We start from the raw sequence: 15,647 nt of genomic DNA, 5'->3' as shown, positions 1-15,647 counted from the left end.
GCACAAACTGAGCAGGAGGCAACATACGCAGAAACATCAGAACAAAGACCTGGCCACCAGAATTGTCGAGTGACAGATCAAATCATTTGGTTCTTGCCTGGGTGACCTGCGACTTTAGGATAGTGGTAAGTGTGCAAAAGTTTAGTTTGAAGATTCTCAGGAACAAAACACTTACCACTAGGTTTCTCAGGAGGTGCATTGGTTTGTGCAGCCAGTATCTCCTCCCCCAAGGGAGAAGTCAAATTAAGTACATATGGTAGCCAAAATATGGTCAGGAGGTATAACTGGAGTAGGTACAGACTCCTCCATGGACAGAGGCGAAAATTTGTCGAAAGAGGGCATCAGCCCTAACATTCTTATTACCAAGCAAGTAGGAGTCCACATAATTAAACCGAGACAAAAATAGCCTTCATCTGGAAACACTGAATTCTTGTGGTGATTAAGAATGAGCACTGGTATGCTAGTACCCTCGAGAAGATGCCTCCATTCCTTGAATGCCAAAATTATGGCCAGTAATTCCCTGTTGCCAATTTCATAATTGCAGAGAAGAAACCGGACGGATGCAAGGAACCGTCAGGCATAGGACGTTAAAACAAGAGGGCACCTACTCCAGTCTCAAATGCATCGACCTCAAGAATGAAAGGCAGGACAGGGTTAGGATGAGCCAGAACTTGAGTGGCAGCAAAGGCAGTCTTAATACTATCAAAGGCCTTAATGGCAGTAGGTGACCAATGGAGTGGATCATTCTCTTTACGGGTCATGTCTGTGATAGGTTTGACCAAGGAAGAAATGTTTTTAATAAACTTTCTATAGTAATTGGCGAACCCTAAAAAATGTTGAATAGACTGAAGACCAACTGTGCGAGGCCACTGCAGCCAACTTGTCAGGATCCATGGAGAACCCTGCAATGGAGATAACATAACCTAGGAAGGTTACTTGAGTCTGATGGAACTCACATTTCTTGAGTTTACAAAACAGGCCGTTCTCACGTAGTCTCTGAAGAACCTGTGTAACATCAGAACAATGAGCCTCAAGTGTGGGTGAGTGTATGAGGATGTCGACCACAACACACTGTTGCAACATATCTCATAGAACATCATTAATAAAATCCTGGAAAACAGCAGGAGCATTACATAGGCCAAAGAGCATTACAAGATACTCATAATGCCTGTTCCTGGTGTTAAATGCTGTTTTCCATTCGTGGCCCTCCTTGATCCTAACGAGATTGTATACTCCTCTCAAATCAAGTTTAGAAAAGACCGTAGCTCCCTTGAGGCGGTCAAAGAGTTCCGTAATGAGTGGAATAGGGTAAGAATTTTTAATGGTAAGATGATTAAGACCCCTATAATTGATGCATGGTCTTAACTCGACACCCTTTTTCTTCACAAAGAAGAAGCCATCCCCTGCAGGAGAGCAGGATTTGCGGATGATCCCCTGCGACAGAGCATTGGCAACATACTCCTCCATAGCACAATTCTCTGCAACAGACAGAGGGTAAACCCGGCCCCGAGGAGGAATGGCTCCGGGTTACAGGCTATGGCACAATCGTAAGACCGGTGAGGAGACAACGTACCGGCACGCACCTTGTCAAAAACATCTAGGAACTCTCGGTACTCCTCTGGCAATTGAGATACCAAAGAAGTGCACAAGACTTTAACTGGTTTCCGAAGACAGGTGGAAATACATTGAGGAGACCACGACCAGGAGGCATGGGAGGAGAGGGAGGCATGGGTGGGAACGAACACATAGGAGACAACTGAACAGGAGGCTTCCGCAAGCGCTCCTTGAAAGAGGGCCTCTCTCTGAGTCTGATGTCAATTAGGACATCCGGAACATCAAATACCCTTCGAAAGGAGCCCACAAATTTAGGGCAATTTAAAATCACACGTTTATTAGTCTCCCACAAAGGATTAGCCCAGGCAAGAGCTGTGTCAGAGAGTAGCGATGATGAGAAATCCCACCTTAGCTCTGTCAGAGGGAAAGGCCTGAGGTAACATCTCAAACTAAATGCCCACCTGGTTCAAAAACCCTCTGCACTGAATAAGATCACCTCCATATCACTGAGGTAGAGGTGCAGAACCGAACATGCTCCTGGTAGGACTAGTTGCAGCAGCGCAAATAGGAGCAGCCATAACTTGCGGGACACTTTGGTCCAAATGTGCAGTGTGAGTTAGCAGGGTTTGCAGGGCTAATGCAAATTGATCCAAGCGGTGTTGCTGTTCATCCATCCTGTAAATGATGGTAGGTTAAGGTGGATTATTAGCACCATCAGAATTCATGGCCCTTGCGTAATGTCAGGGTACCAGGAATCAGACTGAGACGAGAAGTGCAAAAATAATCACACCTTTATTAATAACAAAAAATAATAAAAAAGTACAGACGTCAAGCCAGGAATCAAAACCAGTTCTGGTAGTCGGACAAGCCGAGTCAGGAGCCAAAGCGAATAGTCAGACAGGCCGAGTCAGGAGCCCAAGTGAGTAGTCAGACGAACCGGAATCAGGAACAAGGAGAACAGCAGAGTCAGGAACAAGCCAGGGATCAGGAACCAGGAGGGACGTCAGACAGCCAGGTAATACACAGGAACTCACAAACAGGTCTGAGACAACGCAAGGGCAAAGCATACTGAACAGAGGCCCTTTAAATAATAAGTGATGACATCACAATTCTGAGACTGTAACCTGTCTCACACGGATGATGTACACTAGTCTGGCCACTAGTCTGGCCATAAAAGGGTGTGCAGGAAATGAGCAGCATCACACACTATGCACCAGAGTCAGCAAGAGAGGTGAGTAAAATGGCTGCCAGCAGCACATGGCAAACAAAGCAGAGAAAAAAAAGTGACACTTACCTGTTGTGATTCCAGAGATTATCATTGCAATTCCTTTTTAATTCCTCACGTATTGTATTTTTTATAGGTTGGTCTGGAAAAAGGCTTATCAGTCACTTTCCTTAAAGGTTAAATTTTGACCTTGTCTTTCTTATTTTATGAAAAGATCTCTAAAATCATGACATTCAAACCTTCGTTCAGGCTTTGGTCTGGATAAGACTGGCTATTAGACCTGCTTATCCTCTGTAGAATCTTAACCTGTTTATGAGAGTTCTTTAGGCTCAACCTTTTCAACATATGCATAATCTTTCTATTCAGCTCTCAACATAGAAGGTTCTTTTTCTCTTTGCCATTACCTAGACTAGAAGAGTGAGCTTTTTGTTCTATCCTGTGATTCCTCATACCTTATTTTTCATCAGGACAAGGCTGTCTTGAGAACCCTCTATTGTTTTCCTTCATAAATAAATCTTCGGATAACACTAATCAGGAAAATTGTAGTTCCTTTTCTCTGTCCAACTAAATAGAGATTTCCTCACAACTAGATGTTGTCTGAGCTTGAAATTTTCATTTTTTGTTTATTCTTTTTTTCTTGCCCCTGCAAAATACAGAAATCTACAACAACTTCTTTAGCTGTTTTAATTTGCAAAGTCTACTTGGTAGTGGGAAAGACTACACCATAATGATGTACTGCTCACTCAACCAGAGCATTTGCCACCCCTTAGGCTTTCAGGAGCAAAGGTTTCTTTGATCAAATTTGTAAAGTAGCCACTTTAAATTCTTTCACTAAGTTCTACCATTTTGACACATTTGTTTCTTCTGAAACTGCTTTTGGAAGGAACGTTCTGCAGGCTTCTGCATCTGTTTAATGTCATACTTTTTCACACCATAATTTATGATGGTCTCATGGACATCACAGCTGGGGTATAGGATCCCACATGTGGTGACTAGTGGAATGTATTCTTACCTGATAAATGTATTTATTTCATGATGGTGAGAGTCCACAAGACCTTCTTTTTTACAGATGACGTCAGTACCGCAGTGCACTTAACTTACCCTGCTTTCCCTTTCCTGATTTTATATTTTCTTCTTCCTCTTGGCCTTATGTATAACTGAGGGATTATGGGAAAGTCGGAGGAATTAAACAATCTGATGAGTTCGGTGTTTTGCCTCCTCCTAGTGGACTGGAGTTTAATCAAACATGTGGTGGCTTGTGGACTCTCACGATCATGAAAAAAATTAATTAATCAGGTAAGCATTTTTGTTTTTTACTGGTATCATTAAAGTAATTATCTTAGCATGCAGGACACTAATGAAAGTATTAACAATATATAATAGAACCTCATGGTATAATTTCCTATTGAAGTAATTACAGTTGTATGTAAACCAAACTAGGTAGTATTGTTAAAATGATGTAATAGATCCCTGACATCATTATTACCATATGTAAGCATTTTAATAGCTCCTCCAAATAGCAGACAAAGTCATCTGCATTTTATGTCGCACTATGGAACTCTGAAATGCAGAGAAATCAATTAGAACTTGTAAAGTGAACTGCATACAGAAATTGTAAAGGTTTCTAACACAAGGGGGCTTTTAAGTTGAAACTAGGATATCAAGTAAGAGGTATATTTGGCAATAAAAGTAGCTGTAGTTGTAAGTATATCTGGGATCTAATTGTTTAATTTTAGTAGTACAGATTTATCTAGTCTCACATAAATCTCTAAATAAAAAGACATAGTACATAGTCCATATACAGTACCTGTAATACATTAATATAATTGTTTGTAACACATTATAGGCAGTAAGTTTATGAAATTGTAATTGTAAAATAAAAAAAAAAATTCTATTTTTAGCCAACTTAAGACACATTCTCATGTGAAGACATCTACTGAAATAATGTGACCCAGGGATCCCGGCACTTTACAAAAAATCTTCAAAAACACAAATAACAAAATCATATGTACAACTGATGCATTTCCTTATTACACATTTATAGTATACGCACACAATATCAATTCATTACATCTGCTAAACTCATGCAAGTTAACTAGAATATACCCATTTGATATCTAATCTAGATATACATATAAACATACACATCCAATGGGCCAGAAAAAGTATTTTAAAACTCAGGAACTACATAGAAGTCGATACTAAAAATCATTACATAAATAACACAATTTATAAACATAAAAACAATAATACAAAAAAACAATATCCTCTATTCCAATTAAAAAATGTTCCTATTTATTGTATACAGTTTAATGTCATTGTAAAACGTTATTTGCATCCATTTGCAACTTAAGCAAGTAGAGATGTTCAGTGTTTAAATTAAAGATTTAAAAACTCTTTTTTTATTTAAGTTTTTTCTCTCTATCTCCTTAAGTTCTGCATCTCACAGAAATGTCTAGCAACTCAGGGTCTTCTATGGTGATAATATTTTCAAGTGCCATGTCATGTAGTGCGTGTTTGATATCCACGAAAACTGTTTGTTACAACATAAACATGCTAATAGATTTATTACATTTGTTGTGTTACAATGAATAAAATATCTAATCTATAAATCTTTTTCCCAAGCTGTATGATATAAATGTTGTTAACTGTAATATGCAAGTGCGTGTTTTACATCTAGAAATTCTAAATAAGTAACATTCTATTTGCCTTGCTAACCAAGTGTTAGATTGAAAGTTATATAACTTCATATAAATCAATTAGTATCTTCAAAAATGTGCAATAGCTCCCATCAACCTAAATGTAAGAAATGTAAGAAAATATATTAAACCCATCAATCCTTCATAACGTGGAATCACTGTGTATTAAGTTGTCACATCCAAAAAGATGAGTCTATAAGATTCCTTCCATGTGATGTTTTCTATTTTTTACTTAAACCAGCAGTATCCTGAACAAAAATTGGTAGATTCCTAACTAAAAGTTGTAAAGTTGTGTCAAGTAGTTTAAATGATTGTTCATTACGTTAAACTACAGCCGCTACTATTGGCCTCCCTGAGGGTTGTTGTAGACTTTTATGTATTTTGGGAAGATAATGAAAACTTGAAATAGATGGAGTTTTGTATTAAATACTCTGACACATTGTCATCTATCAACTCACAGCTGAGTATATCAAGCTCATTATGCATTTGGAGAAGAAAACTGATGAATTAACTTATTTAGATACAAAATGGTCTGGAAAAGATATTAAATTGACAGGTGTGAGCTTTGGACATAGGCTGCTCTATTTACCCCTCTTCATTATTTGTCCCTGTTCTGTTCCTGTTCTGTCTCCCCCTTCTCTATCCTTCTCTCTCTCTCTGCTGCTCTTTGTCTTTCTATCCGCTCTCTTTACTTTCTCCTTTTTATCTCTAACTGCCCCTGCTCTCTTTTTACTCCTCATCTTACTTTTCTCCCTTATTCCCTCATTTCTCTTTCCCCTTCTCGCTCTCCCTTCTCTCATCTTTCTCACTTCTTTCTCTCTCTCTCTCATCTCTCTACCTCCTTCCTCTTTGTATCCCTTTCTCTGCCTCGTCCTGTCTCCTTTTCTTTTCCCTCTTTTATCTCTCCTTCACTATCGTTTCCCCTTTTATCTTGTCTCTCTATTGTTTCTCTCCACTCACACTCCCCCCCTCCTCTCTTTCCTTGTTCTTTTTCTTTCAACCATTCTTTCTCCCCTCTTTCCACTGTCTCTCTCTTTCTCTCCCTCCTCTTTCTTCTGTCTCTCCTTATGCTCTCTTTTCTCTCTCTCCGTTCTTTGTCTCTATCTCTCTGTAACCTTATCACAATAGACCATATTATTTATATTAATGTTGAGTCATTTTAAAGTCCAAACACACCTACAACAAAAAACGTAGTGCAAAAATATCATTTAAAAGTCCAAAGTTATTTTAGAAAGTTAATCATGTTGTGCTGAAGCTGTTCATCGTTTGCCCCAAAATCTCAATCATCAAATGGATAACGAAAAAGATTTAAGTTTAGTTTCTGTAGAACTGATTTGGAACAACTACATCATAATAGTGAACATCCAACATGATATGGTCTTCAAGACCAAGTTTTTAAAACTAAAAGTTTTTTTCTATCCTATAAAGGCATGAGGAAAAGATCGAAATTTCTTCCAGCATATCATAGAGAAACACTTGATAAAATAGACCAACAAATAAAACAAAAAAAGATGTTGGTAACAATTTAATACCATAAAAAAATGAAAAAGGACATTACAGGCATAATTATTTGTGAAAGAGCTGTAATGTTTTTTAAAAAGACAAGGCTGTGTCTCAGAAGCCCTAAGACAAATGTCTAATACAGATGCATATGCTGTATTGCCCAGACATTCATTTTACACTCTGCTGTAGGTTTATAGATGGCAACATGTCAATATAATTAATACCGAAAACCCAGGTTACTGCAGTTTTCTAACTACATTGGAACCTAAAACAACCCCAGGGAGGCCAAGAGTAGTGGATACAGGATCACTTAGTGAACCATTAGCAAACCTATTTGACAAATCTTTGCATCTTTTAGTTAAGAATAACTTAAAGTTTTGTGCAGGATACTACTGATTTCAATATAGGCAAGGAAAACGTCACATGGAAGGAATATTTTTTAGATGGGACATCTTTATACACAATCGCTTTAGAATCATTTTCTAAACAATGCTTCAGTTATGGTATGAAAACAATCACTTTCATTTTGCAGACAACAGAATATCTTTTGTCTCATATTTTTTCTCTATTGAGGTTAAGTACTATTGTAAGATGTGGAGCGGCTGTGGGCACAATGTTTACACCATCATGCACCAACCATTATTGAGGTTGATGGGAGCTATTCCACATCTTTTAAAATACCAATTCTTTTAACAGAAATAGCATCTATTTTGGTAGATGCATAGATGGTTTGATGTTCACCATTCATTTTAAACATATTTGTGACCAGCTACATATCCTTTAAAATTATGCAATTCTGAGTGCAGTAGTAAACGATGGATGTAAATTTGTACCCAGAAAATCAAGAACACTAAGTAGCTGTGTTTATCCTTTTGTGTTAGCTAAGGTTCAGACTAAAGCTTGGTTAGCAAGACAAGTACAATGTTACACATGTGGCTATTCTAGATGTAAAACTTGCACTGACGTATTACATAGAGCCATATTTCCATCATACAGCTTGGGAAAATATAATGAGATCAGATATGTTATTAATTGTAACACAACACATGTAAAATATGTATTAACGTGTTTAGGTTGTAACAAACAATATACAGAGAAAATGAAACGAGCACTATATGATACGGCATTTCAACATATTAAGTACATAGAAGACCCTGAATCTAAAAGTCCTTTTGCTAGACATTTCTGTGAAATTGATAGTTCTCTTCTTAAAATTCACTGTATCAATTGTATTCCAAAAACCCCTAGAGTTGGAGATAGTGAAAAAATTTAAGAAAAAAGAGGTATTTTGGATCTATAATTAAAAATCTCAACATCCCAATGGGGTTTACTTGCAAATGGATGTAAATCTCTTTTTAAAATAAGATTAAACCATATACCAGGAATGGGAAATGTGTTTAAAGTGGAATAGAAGATATTAGTATTTAAAGAAAACATTTTTGTAATATTGTATTTATTTATGTGAATTTTGATATTTATGTTATGATTTTTAGTATCAACTACAATATATTTCTTGAGATTTAAAAAACATTTTCTCGGCCACTGGACCTGTGTGTTTATATAAATATCTAGATTAGATATTAAGTGGGTATATTACAGGGTTAACTTTAAGAGTTTAGCAAATGTAGTTAATAGATATTTTGTGTGTATACTATAAAGATAGGTGTAATAAAGGTGTAATCCCCTCCCCATTGGGTATCAGTGAACAAGGGATGTTTGGCATGAAAGTGTCTGAGAACATGTGGGGGTGATCCCTGCTTTTATCCCAGTTGTATATATATATGAAGATTTCCATTTGTTACTTGTGTTTTTGAGCGTGCATTTACAGAACAACACCAGGGGATTGTATGCGGTTGGAATGCTATGGAGTAGTGATATTCCGAATCCACTAAAAGCTTGAAATATGCCATTAACAAGAGATCTCACTGCTGCTACAGGCTGTCCATACTAATGATGATTCTGCCATCACCCTTACTGATATTTGTCTACTCTGCACCAGTAAGTATCTTGTAACTTGGTATAAGCATTGCTATACTTAGCATTATAATCCTAGTAGAGGCATTGAGGCCTGTCTATCAAGCCGTCAACTTTCTTGCATTCAACGGCACCAATACGCTTGCCTAACATTGCGGCCACGGACCTGAATATGGTCTCCATATTTATAAAAAAAAAAACTGCAAAAAGCTGCGCACCAAGTATGGGGCAATGAGCAGCGGACTGTTGTTAATTAACAGTCATCGATATCGCTGCTATTCAACTTTTTACCAACTGTATTTATACCCTGTCACTAAACACCACCACTATACTAAAATTTTTAACCCCTATCCCGCTGCTCCCGGACCCCGCCGCAACTTTAATAAAGTTATTAACCCCTAAACCCCTGGCCTCCCACATCACTACCACTTACTAAACCTACTAACCCCTAAACCGCCAGCCCCCCACATCGCCATAAACTAAATTAAGCTAACTTTACATTAAAATTACAACATCCCTATCTTATAATAAATTTAAACTTACCTTTAGAATTAAATTAAACTATATTAAACTATTCATTAACCTACAATAACTATTATCCTACAATTAAATTAAACTATATTAAACTATTAATTAACCTACCCTAACTATTATACTAAAATTACATTAAACTACCAATTAAATTAACTATATTGCATATTTAAAAACCTAATCCTACTCAAATTATTTAGATCTACAATTAAAAATTACTAAATTACAAAAAATAAACACTAAGTTACAACAAATAAAAAACACTAAATTACAAAAAATAAAAAACACTAAGTTAAAAAAATAAAAAAACAGTATCAAAAATAAAAAAGAATTACACTTAATCTAATAGCCCTATCAAAATAAAAAGCCCCCCCCCCCAATAAAAAAAACCCAGCCCACAATAAACTACCAATGGCCCTTAAAATGGCCTTTCGTGGTACATTGCACCAAAGAAATCAGCTCTCTTACCATTTAAAAAAAATACAAACACCCCAACAGTAAAACCCACTACCCACACAACCAACCCCCCCAAAATAAAAACCCTATCTAAAAAAACTAAGCTCCCCATTGCCCTGAAAAAGGCATTTTATGGGAATTTAGCTCTTTTACTGCTCAGACCCTACTCTAAAAATAAAACCCACCCAAAAAGCCCTTAAATAAACCTAACCCTAACCCCCAATGATTCACTTACAGTTCTTGAAGTTCCGCTTGAAGGATCCATCCAGCAGGCAAGAAGTTTTCATCCGGGCGGCCTCTTCATCTTCATTCATCCGGCGAGGAGCAGGTCCATCCTGAAGACATCCGGCGAGGAGCAGGTCCATCCTGAAGACATCCGGCGAGGAGCAGGTCTATCCTGAAGACATTCGATGAGGAGCTCCTCTTCAATACGGTCTCCGCCGTAAACTGGATCCAAGATGGCGTCCCTTGCATTCCTATTGGCTGAAAGGTTCCAATCACCCAATAGGATGGGAGCTGCTCAAATCCTATTGGCTGATTGGAGCAGCCAATAGGATTTTAGCGGCTCTAATCCTATTGGCTGATTGGAACCTTTCAGCCAATAGGAATTCAAGGGACGCCATCTTGGATGACGTCGCTTGCATTCAAGATCCAGTTTACGGCGGAGACCGCATTGAAGAGAAGTTCCTCGTCGGATGTCTTCAGGATGGACCCGCTCCTCGCCGGATGGATGAAGATGGAAGAGGCCGTCTGGATGAAGACTTCTTGCCGGCTGGATGGATCCTTCAAGTGGAACATCAAGAACTGTAAGTGGATCGTCTGGGTTAGTGTTAGGTTTATTTAAGGGTTTTTTGGGTGGATTATATTTTTAGAGTAGGGTCTGGGCAGTAAAAGAGCGAAATGCCCTTTTAAGGGCATTGCCCATACAAATGCCCTTTTCAGGGCAATGGGGAGCTTAGGTTTTTTAGATAGGGTTTTTATTTGGGGGGTTGGTTGTGTGTTTGAATTTTTTTTAAAAGGTGATTTCTTTGGGGCAATGCCCCGCAAAAGGCCCTTTTAAGGCCCATTGGTAGTTTATTGTAGACTAGGGTTTTTTGTATTTGGGGGGGGGGGGCTTTTTTATTTTGAGAGGGCTATTCAATTAGGTGTAATTCTTTTTTATTTTTGATACTGTGTTTTTTATTTTTGTAACTTAGTCTTTTTTATTTTTTGTAACTTAGTGTTTTTTATTTTTTGTAACTAATTGTTTATTTTTTTTGTAATTTTTAATTGTAGATTTAAATAATTTGAGTAGGGTTAGGTTTTTAAATATGTAATATAGTTAATTTAATTAGTAGTTTAATGGAATTTTAGTATAATAGTTAGGGTAGGTTAATTAATAGTTTAATATAGCTTATTTTGTAATATTAGTATAATAGTTAGGATAGGTTCATTAATAGTTTAATATAGTTTAATTTAATTGTAGGCTAATAGTTAGGGTAGGTTAATTAATAGTTTAATATAGTTTAATTTCTTTCTTTTTTTTTTTTTTTATTGTGATGTTTTTACAGAGATAAAATTAAGAAAATCAAAAAAAAGAAATAAATAGATAAAGTAACAAAATTTGGTGGTGACACCACACACGAAAAGATGATCAAGGATACAAATACCTTGTAGAATACCATTAACAAAATGAAAACATATACATATATTATATCAACGTGAATTACATCATACTCAATTGGCATATCTTGAAGTATTTACTTTTCCCAATAAGATTCTCCTACTGGGATATAGTAGAAACCAAAAAATTGAATAAACATTAACACAGAGATTGAGTCTACTCAACACAAATAGCACTTAAATTAATCACCTTAACCATCCTTCTGAGAAAGAAAGAAAGACAAAAAAAAAAAATAGCGCCTCTCCTGTCGCCTCCCCTCCCGCTCAACAGGGTGTCTCTCCCTCTAACCCACTTCTCTAGCATTGGACACCCATAAGGGTGGAAACACCCCATAAAGAACTAAGTCTGCAAAGGTCTGGGAGCTCAAGAATGGCATCAATATATTCTTCTGGACTGGCAGCGGGTAAGACTTGATTATAGGAAGCCATCTGTGAATAAATTTACTAATGTGTTTTTCAGAGGAGAGCTGAAGATGAAAGGCTTCATAAATGATTTGGGACTGGATTTCTCTGAGAAAAAGAGTGAAGGGTGGGGCCTTATGCGAACGCCAATTCTTAGTTATAAGACACCTGGCTATAAGAATAATAGTTATGAACGAATCTACCAGTGACCTTTCTATATGATTGTTTATTCTAAAGAAAAATACCATATCAGCAGTAAAACGGCTAGCTAAATAAAAAGACTGATTGACCCAGTACTGGATTTTCAACCAAAATTGCATTATTTTTGGGCAAGACCAAAACATATGAATTATATTAGCGTTCAAGTGCGAGCAACGCGGGCAGGAAAGATTTGTGAAGAATAACATCGAGCCATTCTTGAAGGGGGAAAATAGTATTTATTAATAAGTTTAAAATGAGACTCTTTTACTGACACAGGAACCGTACATTTGTATACTATCTCCAAACTCTGCAAAATCCATTCAGGAGTTATAGCCGGAAACGCATTCTCCCAATTCTTACAGATTTTATCTACTGTTAATGCCCCTTGCTTAGCCAACATTATATCATATGTAAGAGAGATTGAAGTATAACCTTTTTCTGAATTTATCGAAACAGGTATTGATCTCATCCCAACGGGACAGCCAGTCCCCTGTTGGGAGATGCTTATGCACAAAATGCCTAAGTTGAAAATAGGCGAACAGGTTGTCCCTGGCTAAGTTGAAAAGTTGAAACAATGAGCCATATGGATTTACTAACTGAGTATCTGAGATGACCTGGGAAACCAGTGACAATCCATTCTCTTCCCAGATTTTAAAAACCTTATATTGTACCCCAGGCATAAACTCTGGATTGCCTCTTATGGGCAGGAATTTTGAGAAATGAGGATCAACTTCTAAGATTTTACAGAATTTCTGCCAGGCCACAATTATATTTTTGAGCGAAGATAATGTACTAATTTTAGAGGGAAGGTATTTAATTACATTATGCACAACCGCTTTTAGTGAAAACGGGGCAATACATTGTTCTTCTAATTCAATTGTTGAGAAATAGTTTGAATCGGTTAGCCAGTCAAGCGCAAATTTAGCTAGAGTAGCGATATTGTACAGTTTTAAGCAAGGGAGGGCTAGACCAGCAAAACATTTTTTTTTAGTCAATTTCATCAAGGATATCCGAGGCTTCTTGTTACCCCATATAAATTTAACTATATTTTGGTCAAACTTCTTTAGATCTTTTTTGAAAGGAATAAGTAAGTTTTGTAAGAGATACAAGATCTGGGGGAATACAATTACTTTTATTAAGTTAACTCGTGCAGAGATAGATAAGGGAAAGGAGGCCCATAATTCAAGATTATTCTTGAGCTTCCGTAACAATGGTTCAAAGTTCAGATTATACCATTTCAGTGGGTCTCTGTGTAAGATAATACCAAGATATTTAAGTTTATCTACCACCTTAAAGGGGTGATTTGAACAACTTACCCTTGACTTAGAAATCCACAATAGCTCACTTTTCCCATAATTAATTTTATACCCTGAAAAAGAACTAAATTCCGCCAGGATTTGTAATACTAGGGGTATATGCGATTCTGTTTTATCTAGGAACAGTAAAAGATCGTCTGCATAAAGGAGGATCTTGAGAGTATGTTTCCCTATTGAAATTCCGGATAATTTTTGTCTTAACCAGATAGCCAAAGGTTCTAGAGCGATATCAAATAGCAGGGGAGACAGCGGACATCCCTGTCTCGTTCCCCTGCCAAGTGATATCCTAGGAGATAATATGCCATTAATTAGAAGATATGAAATCGGTGACCTGTATATTTTATGAACCAGATTCATAAATTGCTCCTGAAACCCAAATTGTTCTAAAACCCGAAATAGGTACTGCCATGTGATGGAGTCAAAAGCTTTTTCCGCGTCTAGCGTCAGAAGAGCCAAATCCGTGTATACTCCCTTTTTTTAATTTTATCTCTATTCCACATGTAGTCCAGGAGCATGACTACTTTGCGTATATTTTTAGTAGAATTGCGTCCCTGGATGAAACCCGTCTGGTCTGGGTGTATAATCTCGCCTAATCCTTTCGCCAGTCTATCTGCGATAATGGAGGTTAAGATTTTATAATCGGTGTTAAGCACCGATATTGGTCTGTATGATGCTGGATCTTCTTTTTCCTTGTCTTTTTTAAGAATTAGGGTAATATTAGCAGCTGAAAATAGACTAGACATGGTTTTATTTGAGGAGAGATAATCATTATATAGCCTTTCCAACGTAAAAATGATCTCATGAGACAGTAATTTATAAAATTCTGAAGGAAGAAAGTCAGGCCCAGCTGCCTTATTTAATTTTGTTTTTTCTATCGCTTTAGTAATTTCTTCCCCCGTGATATGTGCGTTTAATTCTAACAGGCGCTCTTTAGGGAATTGGGGAAGTTTGATCTTTGACAAGAAATTGTCCATGTTTAACAAATTAACATCCGTTTTGTTGTAGAGATTTTGATAGAAGTTATGGAAAACCTTTCTAATGTTTTCACTATCCGTGTATCTTTTATTACCTTCTTTAATAGCCATAATGTAATTTTTACTCTTCCTATTTTTGGTTAAGTTAGCAAGATGTTTTGCTGAGATCCCGTGATAACCTTTGAACTTTAGATTCAATTTAAGTTCTTCCCCATACGATCTCTGCTTGAGAAAGACCTCCCGGTTGTTTTTAGCTTCGCAGTACTTATTCCAATTAATAGCCGATCTTTCATTGTAAACATTTTTAAGAGCATTTTTCACATGATATGCTAATTGAATTTCAGTGGCCCTATTTTTTTTATTCAAAGCATATAAATAAGATTTAATTTCCCCTCTCAATACCGCCTTAGTGGCCTCCCAGAATAGCTCAATGTCATTAAGTTGGGTGATATTGAAGGTGACATAGTCCTTCCATTTTTGCTTTAGCCAAAGAGCAAATCTAGGGTTATTATATAGAAAACGAGGGAATATAAAACTTTGGTTTTTGTCCTTTGGCTTGTGCAAAGATGGAAAAGCTAATGAGATAATGGCATGGTCTGATATGATTATATCATCAATATCAGATTTAACTTTTAAAATGGAGAGAGATTCCGAAATTAAAAACATGTCAATTCTTGAGAATGTACTGTGTACTTTTGATTCACAGGAAAATGTTCTCGAATCTGGATTCTCAATACGCCAGATGTCTAGAAGTTTAAGTTTATGACAGAATTGCTTCAAGCATTTTGCCCTTTTATTATACTCTTTTGACTTTTGCTGAGTTAATCTATCTAATTCAGGGCATAAAGCGATATTAAAATCACCCCCTAGAATCAGATTTTGAGAAGCAAATGGAAATAGTTTAAGTTTAATTTCCTCCCAAAATGTGGGAGTATGAGCATTTGGCCCATAAATATTACATAGAACAAAGTCAACATTGTTGATCACTATTTGTAGGATAATAAATCTGGCCTGCGGGATTAATAAATAGTATTAACCCCTAATCTGCCGACCGGACCTCGCCGCTACTATAATAAATGTATTAACCCCTAAAGCTAAGTCTAACCCTAACATATATAATTTTAATCTACCGAAATAAATTAAATATTAT

Source organism: Bombina bombina, chromosome 7, assembly GCF_027579735.1.
Source record: "Bombina bombina isolate aBomBom1 chromosome 7, aBomBom1.pri, whole genome shotgun sequence".
Lineage (NCBI taxonomy): Eukaryota > Metazoa > Chordata > Amphibia > Anura > Bombinatoridae > Bombina > Bombina bombina.
The sequence above is the reverse complement of the archived record's forward strand: the minus strand, read 5'-3'. Positions refer to the sequence as shown.